Source organism: Talpa europaea (assembly GCF_964194135.1).
Source record: "Talpa europaea genome assembly, chromosome: 14".
NCBI classification, from domain to species: Eukaryota; Metazoa; Chordata; class Mammalia; order Eulipotyphla; family Talpidae; genus Talpa; species Talpa europaea.
In genome coordinates, this window is record NC_140082.1 from 87599029 (window position 1) to 87619439 (window position 20411).

The window sequence follows — 20411 nt, forward strand, 5'->3', positions numbered from 1 at the left end:
TCTGTGGTGATGTTTGAGAAGGTGCAACATGGAGACAGCTTTCTGACTTCCTCCTGAACTCCTGAAATGGACGTGCAGCCTCTCAAGGTGCCAGATGGGCGCCTGTGAGCCCTCGGTCACCACTCGTCACTCTTGATTGCCAGGCGGCAGAGACACAGTAATGTGCCACAGCCGAGTCCTCAGCCTTCTGTGACACCCCGATGGAGAGCCCCCCATGCCTGTGCTTGGAAGCAACGGGAGCACAGTAGGGGTCGGTGGGGAGTGAATGGGAACTGAAGCATAACGGAGCTTTTAGGGGGCTTCCTTCTGGCTTAGACCTGCAGCGCTTCCAGCAGCATGGCTTCTGACAGGCACCATTTCAGGATGAAGTCAGCAAGCTGCGCCTGCAGGCCCCCAGCCAGGTGTGCTGGCACACGGATGCTGCAGCAGGCCTCACATCTGCAGGTTGGCTGCTGCATCCCCTGCCCCAGCCCCAGCCCACAGAGCTGTGCTCACCTGCCAGACAGGCCTCCCTCTGCCTCGTTCCTGTTCCTGGGACTGTCAAGAGGAAGGTGGCGGGATAAGGCGGCCTACACTGCTTCTTCTCCTTGCTCTTCTAACCCCACCACCTTCTGCAAAGGGCCCGGCGCTCTCTGGTGCCAGGGAAAAGCCGTGGGGCAGAGGGCAGGCTCACACTCAGAGCTCCACGTTCTGTTCTCCGCCTTCACTGGCCCCTCTGTACCTCCAGAGCCACTGACTTGGCCTCTCTGAGCCTCTGTCTCCAAAGCCATGTCACCACGGGCCTTCTGGAGACTGGATGGACTGAACTCCTAAGATGTATGTTTTGGAAGCTGAGGGTGCTAAGAGGGCTGCAAAAGTAAGGTTGATAAAATTTGTAGCATGTCAAAGGAGAGTTACTTTTTGAGCATTTTACTGCACAGCAAGAATACTAACATACATCTTGAATCATAATCATTTCTGTCTTTTCCATTTTCTCACAGCATTTGATTTGTAGGTTTACTTGTACCTTTATGAAAATGAGGTAATCCTTATTTGAAAATTTGTAAGGAGAAATGAGTCATATTTACGTAAATATTTAAATATCTCAGTGGAGTGACTTGAGGCTCAGAGAGGAAAGGCAGAAATCTACAGCGTCATGGGGAGTTGACCAAACAGGTCAGCAGGAACTGAAGGCTTGTATCCCCTGAAAAGTCAATGATTTTTGGAGGTGGGGCCTTTGGAAAGTGATTTAGTTGAGGTCACGAGGGCGGCGCCCTCATGGTGAATAAGTGCCCTAGTGAGGAAAGGAAAAAGAAGAAATGTCAGAAGACGAGCATGAGGTCCCCACAGAAAGAGAAGGGGAGAAGAGCAATGTGTCAGCTCAGAAGAGGGGGTCGCCTACCCCAGCTCTGCTGGTATCTTGATCTGGGACTTTCCAGACTCCACAACCGTGAGAAACAAATGTCTGCAGGATTCCATTCTGGCAGCCCATGCAGCCTACGGCTGAAGCATGAAGTCCTGTGTGTTATGGCATCAGTAGGGCACCCCAGACTACCCAGGGGCGATGCGATACCAGGAAATAAGCAACGTGCTTGCCTGGGAAGATGACAGGAAGCTTCACCGAGGAGGCAACATTTAAACTGAGACTTGAGGGGCCTCCCTGGTGGCTCAAGGGGTTAAGATGCAACCTATGAAGCTATCCACAGCCACCGCAGCATGAGTTTGATCCCCAGCCAGGGAGCTACCCACATGGCGCAGCAGACCTCTCCTGTCTCCCTGCTGCTCCCCTCAGCGGCGTATTTCAGTAGATCCACCTGTTCTGTTCCCCACTCTGTCTCTGGTGAATCCTCTCACCCCCCACACCTCTGGCCTGTACCCCAGTTCTTGTATGCGTAAATAAATAAATCTTAAAAAAATAAACTGAGACTTGAATTCTTGTATTTATTAATCCCGTATTTATGGAATGTCTGTCACGTGTCTGTGTTCCAGGATCACAGCAACAAACAGACAAATACTGTCCTCTCGCAGTTCATTCCTGAGGGTTCCATCATGCCAGGGGCAGCAAACCCGGCAGCCTGGATGCCTGCAAGGGATGCCTAGGGGCAAGGCATTCGGGCCGGCAGTGTCCTATTTCAGGCCCATTTGGTCTGTTTTCTTAACTATAAATCCGTAAAGGTTGGACTTGCTGGATGGTGTTTCAATTGATAAGTCGGGGTGGGTACAAGATTCTTTTTTCCTTGTTGAAATTCCTTTGGGCAGTTAATTTGTATTTGCAAGTCTGAAACTTTCTGCCAATTCCTTTTTCTGCACCAAAACCCGTGCAGGAAATGTTACACTGTGGGGTTTATGAGGACTGGAAGCATTTCTGCAGAACAGGACAAGCTACGCCACACACAACCTGTTTCAGGACACAGCCTGCGGGGCTGTGTTGGGACAAGCCTCCACCCCTCCCGCAGGGAGCCGAGGGCACAGGCCGCTTTCTCAGCTCACCCTCATCTCCAGCTATGAAGTCTGATGCTGGTGCACAGAGCAGCTGCTCAACAACTAGCCTTCATGTGAGGAAGTTTAAGCATTTCTGTGTGTTAACTATTTGTCTCAATATAGCTGCCTAATTGTCTTGACTTTAAATACAGTCTATACCAAAGGGTTATGGAAACCAAAGGAAGGCAACTATTCTAGCTTCAAGAGAATTATACAAAAACAAAACCTCCTGATCCCTGCAACATGTTCATTTCACACACACCTTCCCTCCCAGGTTGACAAAGAAATCTGTCCATTAAAACCAAAGAGCTCCCAGTGCGAGATTTTGTGCCAACAACCAAGATTTTAGAATCCAATAAAAAACAGATAAACGTGAATCACAAATAATACAAAGTAAACAACCATACAAACTAAAGCAGGCATTTAACAAGAAGTCTGTATGACTTTTGCAGCAGGCGCCTGCAGGGATGGGCCTTGACCTGGACTCACTTGAGCAGAAATACAACCAAAGTGAAAACTAAGTAAACCGGCCAGAGAGCCCCACCTCCCTGGATGACTCCAAAAGGCATCCCTCACTCTCACCGGCCCCCAAACTCACACAGCCACACCGCCCACCTCCTGCTGCTCTGGCCCCTCACTCCTTGGCTCTCTCCCCTGCATCACTTGCCCCTACAACTCCCTCCACGACCCCCGACTCCTCCCTAGTGCCCAGGGACCCCTCTCCTGGCCCACAGGTGCCCTTCTTTTCACCCCCTGGCAACTAGCCTCCCACCTCGTTCTTTTTTATTTTCCTACAAATAACTATTGCTTTTTGCCAAAGCAACCACCACCCCCACATTTCTGTATACTTTCTCCACTGCCCTAATTCTCTAGCCGGGAATAGGGACCAGGCCATTGGCTGGGTCGTCGTCCAGCAGAGGAGGGCAGAAGCTGGAGGTCTAAGCAGATGTGCCCCACCGCACAGAGGAGCTGCGAGCAGGCAAAGAGTCATCCTGCAAGACACTTTCTTCCTCCCCCACCCCCATATGAAGTTGTCTCCAAGTAAAGGTACAACTGGAATAAATGGAATCCAGAAAAATGGGCTGAGATTAAATAAGCAAGAAGCTGAGAGAATTCTGAGTCTGGAACAGGGTGAACAAGAAAAAGGAAACAGTTGAAAACTAAGCCCTGGGCTCAGAAAGACAGATCCTGGTTCAGATCCTGCTCAGAACTTAACCACAGAATTTGTATTTACTCTTCTTTTCTTTTATTTTCTTTTTCTTTTTATATTTTTTGCATCATTGTTTATTTTTAAAGAATGTTTGCTTCCCTCCCCAGGTGGAGTCCCCATAGGGTTTCCTTCCCCAAGGCACCCGTGCACCATCACCTCAGTCCCCTGTGCTGCTCCCTCCCTCCCTCTGGTCCCTCTCCCACCTCCCCCCTTGCAGGATGTCTCTGGTTTATAATGGTCTGTTTTTGCTTTGTTGTGTTTTGTCCTGTTATTATTTTTTTACAGGGCTGTCTTATTTGGTTCCCCTGTATTCCTGCTATAAATGAAACTATCCTTTATTTTTCTTTTTTCTTCTGGCTTATTTCACTAGTATAATTCCTCCTAGCTCCATCCATGTTGCTGCAAATAGCATTACTTTATCTTTTTCATTGCTGAATAGTATTCCATTGTGTATATATACCACATTTTCTTGATCCAGGCATCTATTTTGGGGCATGTGGCTCAGTTTACTAAAAATGGAGCTACCATATGACCCAGCAAATCCACTCCTAGGGATCTACCCAAAGTACACAAAAACATTGATTCAAAAGAACACCTGTACCCCTATGTTTATTGTATTTACTCTTCTAAAGTACCATTTCCCAACCTAAATGCCCCTGAACAGGTGAGTGGATCAAGGTAAACAATGGAATACTACTCAGCAGATCAAAAAGGTAAACTCATGCCATTTGCAGCAACGTGGATGGAGCTGGACTATAGTGGGGAACTATGGGTGCTTTGGTGGTGGGAAAACTACTGTGACCACATTGAGGGAGAAAATGCTATGTTGTAAAAAAATTAACAAGGGTGTAAAATAACTACTTCATCTAAATATATATATTTAGAAAATATATATTTAAAAAATTTCATATTCATTTAAAAAATAAAGTTTTGTTTTCTTACTGGGAAAAGAACAAGACTGATCTTAAACTATTAAAAGTATAAAAGAGGAAGCTGTTAACACAGAGTTCAATGCAAAGTAAATGTTCCTTAAATAACAGTTATTACAATGATTATTTTTATTACTATTAATCCTCAACTCCAGGTCTGTTTATCTCCAGGACATCAAGACTGGCATGGATTAACTTCACAGAGTGTTCACAGCTTTTTATGAGACTTTCTGTTCTTATTATATAATAGTTTTAAACTTAGGTAGGATGGACCATCTTACAGAGCACCCCTGGAGTGTTCAATCAGCCTAAAAACACCTTGGAGGATTCTGAGTTTGCAGGTCTCATGAACATCACCGATGAAGTTACTGTTGTGTGAACGGGCCCGCAGGCTCCAAGTACGTGTGGGTGAACTTGAGCAGGCTATGTCTTTAATTTACGTTGCATAACTCTTTTAAGTGGCCAACGACTTTCTGTGTTAGTGTCAGCAAGGCAGGCCTGGCTGAGGGCTTTCTAAGTGTTCCCATCTACATTTTCCCACTTATGAAGTCACGGTGAAATAATAAGCAATACTCCAGGCAGCCCAGGGCGGCCTGATGAAATTGTTATGATTTGTTTCTGAGATAGAGTACAAATTCCTTGGTAATCTTCCCGGAATTTTAATAAGGGTGAAAGGAAGACTTAATTAAAGAGCTCTTTGTAACTTTTTTCTAAACCTCATCCATCCACAGCCTCTTCCTCATGGCATCTTATCGCTCCCTTGCAGGAGCAGTCCCATCTCTATCATGTGTGGCCGGGCTGAGGTGCAGAGACACACCAAGATGACTGTGGGGCACTTATTTTTAAGGCTGCCATGCTGCTGGCTCCTCTTTCAAGTGTCTCCCCCAAAGGGAGCCCCCTCTGCACCTGCATGTGGGAGGCTAGTTTTGCAGCCTGGCTCCATCTTACCTGGTTCTCTAAGAAACAACAGTTGTTGATGAGGAGATGGAGAAAAAGAAACCCATGTACAGGTTGATGGGAACATCAGCTGGTGCAGCTGCTAGAGAAATGGTGTGCAGATTCCTTAAAAACCAAAAAAGGATAAATGTGCTATCATTTTCCTTATAAGCCATATAATGTCAATTACCTATATTAATTTCCTATGCAAACACTTTTCTTTTTTAAATTTTTTTTTAATTTTACTTACATGGCTTATAAGGAAAATGATAGCATATTTATGCAAAGACCTTTATGTAAACTTAGAATGAACGCTGTTTATATTGATACATAAAAATGCGAGAAATGATTAAAAAAAAGTAAGATCTTTTTGATTTCTAATTTGAGACTAAAATAAACTATGAATAATCAGCTGTAAAAAAAAATTAAAAAAAGGAAATGCCTTAGGGTTCAACAATTCCACTCCTAGGTGTTAATGTAAAGAAAATGAAAAAACTCATTCACATCGACAGCTGCGTCCCTGCAGTCACTGAAGAGCATTCAGCACAGCCAAGGCAGGGGATTGAACCCTGGTCCCTTGGTGGCCAGGTGGAAGAAACAAACAGCACGGACCCTCAAGGGACACTATCCACCTGGTAGAGAGGACGGAAGCATGTCCTGCACCATGACAGGGATGGAACCAAGGCGATGATGCTAAGCTACAGAAGTCATCAAGTCAAAGACAGATGCTAGATGTTGTCACTCAGGTGGAATATAAAGAAAGACAACGAGCTAACAAATCACAACAAGACAAGTCTTAGACTCAGAACGACATGGAGGTAACCAGAGGGAAGGCTGGCTCGTGGGAGAGACGAGCAGAGGGTCCACCTGAGAACAGCAGTGACAGCAAGTGGCCCCGCCTGTGGTAGCATGTGGGGTGTGGGACGGACACCCCTCCAGGTGTGCGGCTTAACTCCTGAAATTTATATAGCACTGAAACCCAGGGTAAATCAATACACATTTTATTAAAAAACAATAAAAAGCAAGCCTGGCTCTGTCACGCCCATAAAAAATATATATACAGATGTTTATCTCTATTAGTTACAAAACGCTAAAGTATGAGTGAAAGGCAAAACAGGAAGGAACTGGTTTATTTTGAAAACCTGTGGCAGCCTCCCACCGCTGCAGCTTCCCTGTCCTGAGACAGGACACCTCCAGCCACAGAACATTTTGCAGAATCACTCCCCAACCACATAGAAAACGAATTCTCAGAAGGGTCCTGGGATACACCAGTTGCTGATAAAACAGGTTGGGTTGCTCAAGTCCATGTATCTGTACCCCATTTGAATGTGTAAGAACACACCCGCCTCGCTGCAACCAGGGATGAAGTTTCGTGACAACCGTGCAACATCACTCTGATCTTATCTCTGTCACTGTGTAGGGGAGCAGAGTGGGAGTTTGGAGAGAGAAGTTACTGCCCCTGGTCACACACCAGCAGGCACAGACCCAGGCCCCTATCTCCAGGGCATCTCTCTTCACTACTCTGCCATGGGAGCCCCCATGAGAACATCTGCTCTGAAGGTGAACGTGTTATTACAGTGGCCTGTGCATTAATTATAGAACAAGACAATTTGTGACGAGAGGATGCTTTTATTAGCGAGGTGAAGCTATGAAGCTTTGCCTGAGTTTTATCCCAAGGGAGGAAAAGAAATAACCTCATGGAGTAGATTGCAATGGCTGCAGGGAGTGGATTTTCTGAATCTCCAGAATTTCGTGCACCAGTTGTATAAAGTAAAATAAGAAGAAAGAAAAAAAAAAACTGTTTGTACTAAGACAGGAAGCTGCCACGGGGGTCTATATCGGACCACAGAGATATTCACTTCAGAGATGACAGTAAATGCAAAAATGTGTCAAAAGAAGACACAGGGAAGAGTAGTTGAGAAAACAAGATGCACTGAGTGTGACCCAAACAGTGAAAGAAACTGGGGCGAGAGTAGGCAGTGGTGAGACCAAAGGTAAACTGAAGCAGAGGCTCCGATGGCCTTGGGGGTGAGGGGGAATCAGAGTCAGCACCCAGCAGGGGTGCATAAGCTCAAAACTAAGCATGTGAAGCAAAAAACCAGCCTCAGCATCACCAGGAAGCTGCCACCCCGAGAGAGGCCCAAGTGGCTCATGCATGGGCCCTGAGGCTTTTCAGACTTGGAGGCCATCTTTAAGAAAAAGAGCGCAGGCAAACACAAGATGAACTACAAATGCAAGTGGTTACTTAAAATCAAAACAAGTTACACATTTTTAAAGAGGTGGTAAACACTACCTTTACCACAAAAACAGCATGATTTTTTTCTTTTTTTAAATTTTATATATTTTTATATCATTTTTCATTTTTATGCAATGTATGCATTTTCATCTTGGTTATAATCCCCGTACAATTCCCACCCCACCTTATTTTGATCCTACTCCCTCCTACCCTCCTCCATACTGTGTCTCTGGTTTATAGTTGCTTGTTGATTTTGATTTTTACTTTATTATAATTAGTCTTTTTCCTGGTCCCTTATTTAGGTTTTCTAAATTCCTGCTATGAGCGAGACCATCTGGTATTTTCTTTTCCTTTGGCTTATTTCACTGAGCATGATCCCTTCCAGCACCATCCATGTTGCTGCAAATTGCATGAGTTTATCTTTTTGATTGCTGAGTAATATTCCATGGTGTATATGTACCACATCTTCTTGATCCAGTCATCTATTTTTGGGCATTTGGGTTGTTTCCATAGCTTAGCTATTGTAAATAGCACACAACACTAATGATAAAGAATTGATCAGAAAAATCTACAAAGAGCTGATGAGACTCAACAAAAACAAAGTAAATAACCCAGTCAAAAAATGAGCAGAAGAGCTAAAAAGAAACTTCTCCAAAGAGGAAATGCAAATGGCCAACAGGCATAAGAAAAAATGTTCAACATCACTTGTAATCACGGAAACGCAAATCAAAACTATGAGATACCATCTTACACCAGTGAGAATGGCACATGTTAAAAAAAGTAGCAACAGCAAATGTTGGTGAGGATGTGGAGAAAAAGGAACTCTCCTGCACTGCTGGTGGGAGTGCACACTGGTCCAACCACTATGGAGAGCTGTGTGGAGATTCCTCAACCTGCTAAAGATGGAGCTTCCATATGATCCAGCAATTCCACTCCTGAGTATTTACCCAAATGACACAGAAACATTAATTCCAAAGGGCACCTGCACCCCTATGTTTATAGCAGCATGATATTTTTAGAGTGAACTTTTCTGACACACCTTTGTGATGACTTTTTTTCTAGAGTTCTGACTACCCAATCTCAGACCACCTCTTCATGGAATGATAATTTTGTAATAATATCATTTACCACTGGCAGGGCAGAGGGTAGTTTGGTTCTGCACATGGGTCACGAGACTCTATGGAGCCACTGTGAGGCCCACGGACTTCCTTTGCCACCTTCACTCCACCGCCCTGGCCAGTCCAGCCAGACACCAACACACACAGTCCTCACTCCCCCAAGGGAACATGTGGCCATCACTATGGGGCACACCTGGCACACAAGAGTTCTGGAAAATTCTCTTTTGCTCAATTCCCGTCAGAAAGATTCCAAAGTATAATACCACAGTTCCTACTTTCCTACACCTGACCTTAGCCAAAAGACCAGAAGCGATGACCCTTTTGACAAGTCTAACTGTCCATATGTGATGACAGGAGTTTGTCACAGGTGAGCTTTTAATACTATAAACTACAAACTGAGTGTCTTCAGCATCCGCATGCCTGTGGCCCTAGATATCCAGGCACCACACTCACCTTGCCAGGCCATCTGGCTCTGCATTTTTGTCATAAGATTCAGCAGAAGCATCAGAGTGGACACGCGCGGCCGTCTCTGTCCCCACGTGAGGAAGACAGTCATACGGAGAAATGGCCGCACATCCAACTGCACCCAATCACTCCATCCCCAACTCAACTTTCCCTCATCCAGACCCCAAAGCACCTGTGTGGTTTTACCGCCACCCAACAAGAGAGGAGACTGAAAGGCAAGATGTGTATTCCTCAAATGTTAAATTACTATATGAGCCTGTGAACACATTTCCAAGCTCTTCCTGAAGTCCTGAAGGTATAGGTACCTGAGGGGCTCTGAAGCTGAAGCTCCATTAGTTTAATGGTAAATCTGCCGCTCCTTACGACAGAACCTGGAGGGGCAACCAGACTTAGGAAATGAGACAGAAAAATTGCCATGATTAATTCCAATTTAGGACAACTATCTCTTTCCTGTGGGTTGAGGCATATTTTCTTTTTCTTTACACATCAACCCTCCATGGATCCATGCTAGGCACTAAGCTTACACCAACAAGCGTGGCCCCAGTCCCCATAAGACCAGCCATTTGAGCAAATACACAATGGTGTGGGGGGAGCCCCAGGAGACCAGCTGGCTGGCTCAGGGCTGCAGTTGCAGTGAGGACCCAGGAGGGCTTCCCGAGGCTGGTGCCCTCCAGGGGCCACACAAGTTTACCAGATAGATAAAAGGGGGGAAAGACAGGGAGCTGAGTGCCAGTGAGCCCGAGTGAGAGGAAGCAGAGCAGGTTCAGGCCATGGTCCAGGGCACACTGGGGCTTGGCTGGAAAGGAGCCCAGAGCAGTAGGTGGGTGAGGCAATGGGTAGGATGGGGCGGGGGCTAGGCTGGAGGGGGTATGAGGATGGCTGGAGCAATGAGGATGGCTCCACAGCCTGGAGGCCCAGGGAAGGCAAGAGGGCTGCCTCAGCTGAAGGGCTGCCTCAGCTGAAGGGCAGCAGTGATGTTCTAAAGACCATGTTAGGAAAAGTATATTATATATACTTTTCTGTATTTCTTACAAGAATATGCATTACATGTCATTAATGACTAGATGTTGAATGTGAAAAGAGAGGGGCTTGAATATGATGACTTAGATGTCCTGTAAGGATAATTATAATCAAATCATTTTATTAGAGAATATTTTAAGCACAAAAGAGAACTTCCTGCACGCCATTACCCAGCTTCAACCATCACCAGCATTTTGTCAATCTTGAATAAATGACATTCAAAAGATTGATAAACTTACTGTCAAATTCCAATAAATATAAATATATAGTAACAATGTATGAATATGTTTTGATGGTTTTCCAGATAATGGAGAAGGAAAGGATATTCACTAAACAGAGTGGGAAAACTAGTTACCTAAATGGAAAAATAAATAAGCTAGATTCACACCCCAGAATATATATAAAAGACTAATGGTAAGAAGTGTTTAAATGCTATAAGATTAGAATAACACATAAATGGATATTTATCTAATTTTAAGGTTGGAAAAGACTTCTTTCCAAGCATAAATTTTATAACTAGAAAAATACAAAAGATGGATGGTTTTACCAAATAATTTCTGGAAAACCTTTTGTAAGTCAATAGTGAAAAACAAATATAAAAAATTACAAACAAAAAAACACATTACAAGGAGTTTCTTTACACATTTGTCTTGTTAATAAGAACAAGACAAATGCTAATAAAAAAAATTAGCAAAGATGAGGAAGCAATCATCATCAGAAGAAATTTAAATCAAATACCATAAAAAGGAATACTAAATCTTGCTAATGAAATAAATTACATTGGAATTAAAAGTCCACTTTGGCTTATCAAATTGGCAAAATTAATTTTTAAAGAGCATGTTTAGAATTGATGAAAGAACTGAGAATTGAAAGTCTCATTTACCAATAATGGGAATGCAAATTGCTAAAATCTTTCTGGAGATTACCTGGACAATTTCTATCAAAAGGTTTACAAATTAGATCCACTGACCCACTGATCCCACACTTAGTAAATGTCTTAAGAAAATAATCAAAGATATATACAAAGATATTTGTATAAGAGTGTTGATCACAGCGTTCATTGTAACACTGAAATGGTAGAGACACTGAAAATATTCAATGGGAAAATGTTGAAAATTAATGTGACTTGGGTAAATTTGTGCACAGAATATAATAGAGCTATTAAAATCACATGTTCGTGTTTTAATGACAAAAGTCATTGCTCACGATGTATAATATATTGTGAAAAGTAAATAACCCAATTTTAATTTAAAAAGGGATCTGTGTATGCATCGCTGTAGTTTATTTTTATTTATATAAATATGCATATGACATATATATGCATGCAGTTATACATCGTGAAAATACTGGCATTAAATGCACTAAAATGTTAAGGATGATCATGCCATGGAGACGGGAATCTGTGTGACTATTTTTATTCCATATACTTTTCTATATTTCTTACCAAGAATATGCATTACATTTGCAACCATGAAAAGAATGCTATTTTGTTTGTGGAAGTTCATTTGTTTATCTTCAATTTCTAAAATGATTTCTACAATGAAAAAAGAAAATACCCATTACTTCACAAATATGAGGAGCAGCATGAAAATCCCTAATATGAGTATCTGTTTGCCTGGAGGGCAGAGTCTCCACATGAGGAACTGCACAATGAATGAAGGCGGCTGCAGATGTGGGGCCTGGCAAGGTGCCTGGGCCTCAAGCACCATGTTGAGACATAGGCCTTTGGTCCCCTGATAGGAGCTCAGTGCCCAGCCGCACAGAACAGTCTGCACACAAACCCGAGGATGGTTATACTCAAGGAAGAGGGGATTTTTCTGATCTGGGGTGGTCACTTCCAAAAATAGGAAGATGACTTCCTTCTAAGATAATGTTTTCCAGTTTCAAATAATTCTTCAAAACAGGTCTATCATGTTCAGGTAAAATCTGATTCTTTGAAAATCCCGCTCCTTGGGGAGGAACGCATTCACCTACAGGGCAGCATTTTTATCTGCCCCCCAACTTTCTTATCTTCATTTTGGATATCCTCAGCTCCGTGAACTTTTCACACACAATATGATTTCCAGAACACTCTCCCCTCCTGCTATGTTGCTGTCCCGAAACATGGTAGCTGATGTATACCCTGGGCTCAGAGGTGGCCCCACCCAGGCACTAAATAGTGTTGCCATACTAAATATCAAATAAGAAACAGCAGAATGTAGTCCTAAACTTTTAAATCAGTCCCTTGCTATGGAAGCCACTAGACAGCTCTATCTAGTGTCACCTAAGAAGTATGTGTGTACTTGCAGGAGACCAACATGTATCGCAGAACTCAGAATTCTCAGATAACTAATCATATTTAATAAAGTTTTGTGCACTCGGTTTTCAGCGAAGGGAAGAGCAGCTTGAACGTACTGAAGGTGTTAAGTACAGAACAGAACATGGATTTTCCAGCCCTGTGTCCTTTGGAATGCAAGCTGCTACTTGTTGTCAGTGTGGAATGAAGATTTATCTTGGCAATGATGAGACTATGTTCCTTCCAGGTTTTTCAGAATTTAACATGCTGGATACTAATGAGCTCAGTTATTTATTCAGAAGCACTAGAAATGGCATCTGGTAGGTTCTCTCTCTCTTTTCCAAGTGATCCATCTAATCTCCCTTCCTAGTTCCAGCCCTTTTCTAGAATACAATCTAAGTACAAGTTTTCTGCATTTCCAAAGAATAGTTTCTATGATGTAAGAGCTCCATTGCTGAGAGTTCAGTATCAGAAAAATTGATCACGTACTGGGAAAACTGATTTATCTGGCACAAGCAAATATAGAACCACTCTTTAGTAATAATTTCTCAAATAAGATTACATTCAATTCTCACAAAATTAATAAATACCGCTGAAAATGAACTCCCAGTGAAAAATTACAAACCAAATAAGGAAACAGGGCCTCCCCTGCTGGCACAGGCCGTTGAGTGCCACAGCTGTCCACAGCCTCTGCAGAGCCAGTTCGATCCCAGCCGGCCTCGGAGCAACCCACATGGCAAGCAGACCTCTCCTGTCTTGCCTGCTGCTCCCCTCAAGCAGTGTATTTCATCAGCCTGCCTGTTCTGTTCCCCACTCTGTCTCTGGTGAATCCTCTAACCCTCCCGAGCATCTGGCCTATATCCCAGTTCTTGTATAAAATAAATAAATCTTAAAAAAAAAATAAGGAAACAAACCACTAGGAAAATTACAGGTACAAGATCAGAAAAATTAGCACCCCCCAAAATCCAAAAGTAAAAGTATAGAATAAGAGATTACCAAAATACATATGCTTAAAATTATTTTTAAAAGGCAAATCACAATGAAAGATAGAAAATGGCAATTGGAAAACAAAACCAATAATTTCTTTTTTTTAAAGATTTATTTATGTATACAAGAACTGGGGTACAGTCCAGAGGTAGGGAGGGTGAGAAGATTCACCAGAGACAGAGTGGGAAACAGAACAGGCAGACTGACTGAAATACACTGCTGAGGGGAGCAGCAGGTGAGGCGGGAGAAGCTCCCTGGCCAGCAGGGGATGGAACTCGTGCTGCAGAGGCTGAGGATTGCTTCACAGTACTGTGCTTAACCCTTTGCACCACCAGGGAGGCCCAACAAATAGTTTCTTAAATGAAAACACATCTACTGAAATTAAGCTCAGTAGAGAAATAAAACAACCTTTCAGACACAGATAATGAGAAAATTACAGAACTGGAAACTAGAACAGAAAACATAAACTGAATATTTGAAAGTTTTAGAGACAAAGAAGATTGAGCAGAAATTTTCAATACATATCTAAAACAGAAAACAAGTGTACCAGAGGAATAAATAACAGAAAACAAGTGTACCAGATGAATAAAATGAATGGAATGACATCAAACTAAAAAGCTTCTGAACAGCAAAAGAAACCATCATCAAAATGAAAGATCAACCCATTGAACAGAAGAAGAAATATGCAAATCATATATCTAACAATGGGAAAATATCTAAAATGTATAATTAATGCGTACAATTCTACCACAGAAAAACAAACAGCTCATTAAAAAATGGGCCCAGGATCTCAATAGGTATTTCACCAAAGAAAACATATAGAAAGCCAACACACACATGAAAATATGGTCATCATCCCTTATCATGGCGAAATGCAAATCTAAACCACCATGAGGTATCATCTCACACCTGTCAGAATGGTTGTTATCAAAAGACAAGAAATAACATATGCTTGCGAGGCTGAGGAGAAAAGAAAACCCTCAAACACTGCTGGTGGGAATGTACACTGGTACCGTCACTATGGAAAACAGTATGGAAATTTATCAAAAAATTAAGAACAGAAATTCCACATGATCCAGTTAATCCACTTCTGCTATTTCCCTGAACAATACAAAAACACGGATTCAAAAAGGCATATGCACTCCCTGTGTTCACTGCAGCATTGTTCACAATAGCCAAAGGTATAGTAAGAGCCTAAGGGCAGCTGACAGAGAAGTGAAGGAAGAAGATGTGGTCTACACGCACAGTGAGGTCCTACTTTGCTATTTAAAAAAAAAAACAAACATGGTTCCCCTACATTCCTGGTATAAGTAAAACCATCTGATATTTTTCTTTTTCCTTCTGGCTTATTTCACTGAGCATAATTCCTTCTGGCTCCATTCATGTTCCTGTCAATGGCATGAGTTTATCTTTTTGATTGCTGAATAGTATTCCACTGTATATATGTACCACATCTTCTTGATCTAGTCATCTATTTTTGGACATTTGGGTTGTTTCCAGGTTTTACCTATTGTAAATTGTGCTGCAATAAACATAGGGATGCGGGTATTCTTTTGAATCAATGTTTTTGTGTCCTTTGGGTAGATCCCTAGGAGTGGAATTGCTGGGTCGTATGATAGCTCCATTTTCAGTAGACTGAGGAACCTCCAGACAGCTTTCCATAGTGGCTGGACCAGTTTGCACTCCCTTTAGTAATGTAGGAGAGTTCCTTTTTCACCACATCCTCGTCAACATTTGTTGTTGCTTGTTTTTTTGATACGTGCCCTTCTTACCGGTGTAAGGTGGTTTCTCAGTGTGATTTTGATTTGCATTTCCCTGATGATAAGGGATGTTGAACCTTTTTTCATATGCCTGTTGGCCATTTGATTTCCTCTTTGGAGAAATGTCTTTTAAGTTCTTCTACCCATTTCTTGACTGGATTGTTTACTTTGTTTTTGTTGAGTCCTGTGAGTTCTTTGTGTATCTTTGTGATCAGTCCCTTATCAGTTGGATGGAGTGCAAAGATTTTTTTCCCAATTAGTGGGGTCACTCTCTGTTTTGGTTAATGTCTCTTTTGCTGTGCAGAAGCTTTTCAGTTTGATGTAATCCCAGGTGTTTATCTTTTCCATGACTTTCTTGCTTTGAGTTATGAGTCTTTAAAGATGTTACTGAGATGTATGTCTTGTAGTATTTTACCTATATTTTCTTCTATATATTTTATGGTTTCAGGTCTTATGTCCAGTTCTTTTATCCATTTTGAGTTGTTCTTTGTGCACTGTGAGAGATAGTGGTCTAGTTTCTTTTTTTTTTTTTTTTGCATGTCGTGGTCCAGTTTTCCCAGCACCATCTATTGAACACACTGCCCATGTTCCATTGCATATTCTTTGCTCTTTCGTCAAAGATCAGTTGTCCACATAAATGTGGCTTTATTTCTGGGCTCTCTATTCGGTTCCATTGGTCTGTGTGTCTGTTTTTGTGCCAAAACCAAACTGTTTTAATTATTATGGCTTTGTAGTATAGCTTGAAGCTTGGAAGTGTGATACCTAATTTCTCTTTTGTTTTCATCAGTAGGGCTTTAGCTATTCGCGATTTTCTGTGGTTCTATACGAATTTCATCAGTATTCATTCTATTTCTTTGAACAATTCCATTGAAAATTTTATTGGAATAGCATTGAATCTGTAAATTGCTTTTGTTTTCATGGGCCATTTTAATAATGTTAATTCTTCCAATCCATGAGCAGGGGATGTCTTTCCAATTCTTTGTGTCTTCTTTTATTTTTTGTAACAGTGTTTTATAATTTTCTTTGTAGAGGTCCTTCACCTCTTTTGTTAGGTTTATTCCCAAGTATTTTTTTTTTTGCAGTACAAAACACAACAAAGCAAAAACAGACAATTATAAATCAGAGACATCCTGCAGGAGAGGAGGTGGGAGAGGGATCGGAGGGAGGGAGCAGCACAGGGGACTGAGGTGATGGTCCAGGGCTGCCTTGAAGAAGGAAATTCTATGGGGACTACACCTGAGGGGGTGGGAGAAAGCAAATATTGTTTAAAAATGAACAATGATGTAAAAAATAAAAAAAGTATAATTTTTTTTAAAAAAGATGAAATTTGGTATTTTACAACAACATAGATGGAGTTATGGTAAGGAAAATAAGTCAAGTGATCAAAGACAAATACTACATCCTGTCACTCATATATGAAAGATGGTGAAACAAAGATAATGAATAAACAGAGCAAAACAACAGCTAACCTTTAGGTTCTAACAACAGATGGTAGTGACTAAAGAGAAGGGGAGAGGAGAAGGGGGTGAACAGGTAAAACAGCAAAGGGAGACAATTGCACATGACAGGCAGAAACTATGCTTTACGTGGAGACCATTCTGTACAGAGACCGAACTATCTCTCTGCACACCTCAAACAAAAAAAAAATTGTAAGATCTTAAAAATTTCCATAATTAATGAAAGACATAAAAACTGTTCAATAAAGTACACTATCTCCCAAGTGGGGTGAAGAAAAACTGAAATTCTTACATAATAGTGAAAGTGCAGATCCCCAGACAAACATACAATCTTAAAATAACCAAAGCGAAAAATCAGTTCCATAGAAAAGAGGTACAATTAGAAGGATGGCAAACTTCTCATCAGTGACAATGAAGGCTAATGAAAGTGATGGAATAGTTTTTAAATGTTGAAAGTAAAAAAAAAAATAAACCCTTTATATTCACCTAAAAATTCTATGCTCAAAATTTCACAATCAGTTAAATAATCTTTTTATAAGGAATAAAGACATTGTCACACATTTTGATAAAGTTTACACCAACAGGTCCTACTGACAAATCTCTAACTTAAGGAAGTATTTATGTTAGGAGAAATTATATGCAGGAGAAATTATATAGGAGTGGTATGCAAGAAAGAGTAATAACCTCTCCCCCTGCCAAAAAAGGGAAATGTGACTACACCTAAATAAGTATGAGTTGGGCCTCCCTGGTGGCACAAGGGGTTAAGCACCACACTATGAAGCAATCCACAGCCTCTGCAGGCCAGAGAGAAACCCACATGGCACAGCAGACCTCTCCTGTCTCGCCCACTGCGCCCCTCAGCAGTGTATTTCAGTCAGTGTGCCTGTTCTGCTCCCCACTCTGTCTCTGGTGAATCCTCTAACCCCCCACATCGCTGGCCTGTACCCCAGCTGTTGTATGCATAAATACATCTTTAAAAAATAAATAAGTGTGAGTAGTTATAATAACGATGATTATAGCAATACTACTATCGTAACTAATTCAGACGAGGTATTAATAAAAACAGTTTCACTAAAATATAAAAAGGTTGTAAGAAAGAATCAACAGATCTTAGTTCTAGGGCTAGTTTTACCAGCTACCTGATTTTGAAAATCATTATTTCCATTGATAAAATGATGTTCAGATAAGATGAACAGTAATTTTTCTTTAAAAATCTAACATTCTATGCTTTTATTGTACCACTTTTTAATCGCCTTCCCCCTCAAGAGTATAATACAAGAATTTATGTAATAATTTCAATGGAACCAAAGAAATAGTACTCCTTTAGCTCAAATGCCTGGCTGCTGAACTACATACATACTTGGGGCTTTCTAAAGAAGATGTGCAGCTGAGGTGAACGCCCCTTGAAATCCCCAAACTGATCCAGAATCTTTACAGCAGTGTCATGACAGGGAACGGTCCCTTTTGATGTTGTTTGTGTTGCGCGTTTGATGAGTGCTTGTAGCACGCCCCAGTCGCACAGGACACAACCTGCCCTCTGGTCATTCTGTGTGTTACATCAATCAGTCCTGGGGTGAAGCCCTTCTGGGTCTTGGAGGGAGCCGGAGATGCTTCCTGCCATCTCTAGAAAATCTACAGAAGGAAAAAAGAAGTTGGAAATAAAGTCTAGTCATGCCACTTACTCTGTATGGGGATAGTTGGGGGTGAGAATATGAATTGTATTTTTCTCTCGAAGACAATGACAATGATTTCTTCCTACTTGAGTAATGTGTGCAGCCTGGGGTCTGAAAATTACATTATAGATGAGCTCTTTATTCTACATGTTCTTATCATTTCTGGTACGTTTCCACAAGTTGGGAAACTCCTTCCTTCTCTGGTCAAAACTGCTTCAAGAACTTTTTGGATCATTGCTCACCTACTGAGAGAGAATATGGTGTCGGGTTCTTTCATGTTCTTATACAGTCGTTATTGTTCACTCTGACTTTCTGGCACAATTTCAAGGGGCATGTCATGATCCAAGACGTGGCCGCAACATTAGACCTGCTTCTCCCTACCTCCTCCGCTTCCCACGGATGCCAAACCACTGACCATTATCCCGACAGGCTTCACATTTTGGCATCCCTTCTGCCTGGAAAATTCTTGCCCCCTTCCTTACAAGACAGCACATCTTCATTTGTTTTTTTTCCCTTTTATAAATTTATTTATTTTTTTATTCCCCATATAATTACAATCCCCTTATTTTGACCCCAAGCCCTCCTTTCCCCGCCCCCCACCCCCCATAGAGTGTCTCTGGTTCATAGTTGTTTGTTGATTTTGACATTTTCTTTCTTATAGTTATTCTTTTTCCTGGTCCCTTGTTTAGGTTTTCTAGATTCCTGCTATAAGTGAGACCATCCGGTATTTTTCTTTTTCTTTCTGGCTTATTTCACTGAGTATGATCCCTTCCAGCTCCATTCATGTTGCTGCAAATGGCATGAGTTTATCTTTTTTTGGATGCTGAGTAATATTCCATGGTGTATATGCACCACATCTTCTTGATCCAGTCATCTATTTTTGGGCATTTGGTTTGTTTCCAAAGCTTAGCTATGGTAAATAGTGCTGCTATAAACATCGGGGTGCAGGTGCTCTTTGGAATTGCACATCTTCATTCTTAACAATCTTCCAGAAGCAGCCACCTAACAACTCATGTGCACACTGTGTTAGGTCCTTCTTCCTTGTGTTTCCCAAGCACAACACAGGTGCGTGGATGGCAGATATCATTAATATTCATTTTTCTAGCCAAATCCCTTCCCTTCCAGCCACATAAAAGAGTTCTGCAGTCTTTTGAAGTTAGGCTTGATGACAGGATTGTCAGCCAATGACAAGTGAGTGGAAATAATCTGTCACTGACAGGCATAAGCACTTAAGAAGTGGGTGATTCTCCAATCTTCTCTTTCCTTCCCACTTCTAGAGGAGCCCCTCATTCCACATGGTGGTGCTCCAGGAAGTGGAAGTTCCAACATCCTGGTTTGCCTAATCCATGAAGAATAGTTACTGTGGAAAAAAAGCTAGATCCACAAAGGAATTTGTGTGAATGAGAAGCAAGCCTTTTCTTTGGTTGTCCACTAAAATGCTGGGGTTGTTAGTGCAGCACATCCTAACCTCCCTGACTAATACAATCATCTCTAGAATAGTACTTCTCACAGTCAACCACATTTGTCCATTCTTGCCTATATTCTTGAGATGGTAGCTGTATTTTCTGGCCCTAAAATGGTGACTGACATAGAGTAGGTGCTAAATAAATTTCTTGACTCTGTCATGTTAACAGGAAAAGTAACAAGAAGTTAGATTGAATTTATTATTGCTTGTGGTCTCATTACCTTATATAGCTATAATTTCAGACCTGTTAAGCAAAGAGCCAACCTTGCAACAAAGGAAGACTTTCATTTAAATGAGGCCAAAAATGTCAAGCATGGCTAGTTGAGTTACACAATTTTGCACATGTTCCAATTTCACTTTTGTTTCTTCTTTTACCTGTAAGTTTCTACGGAGATAAAAATCATAAAAGCCTCACAATTG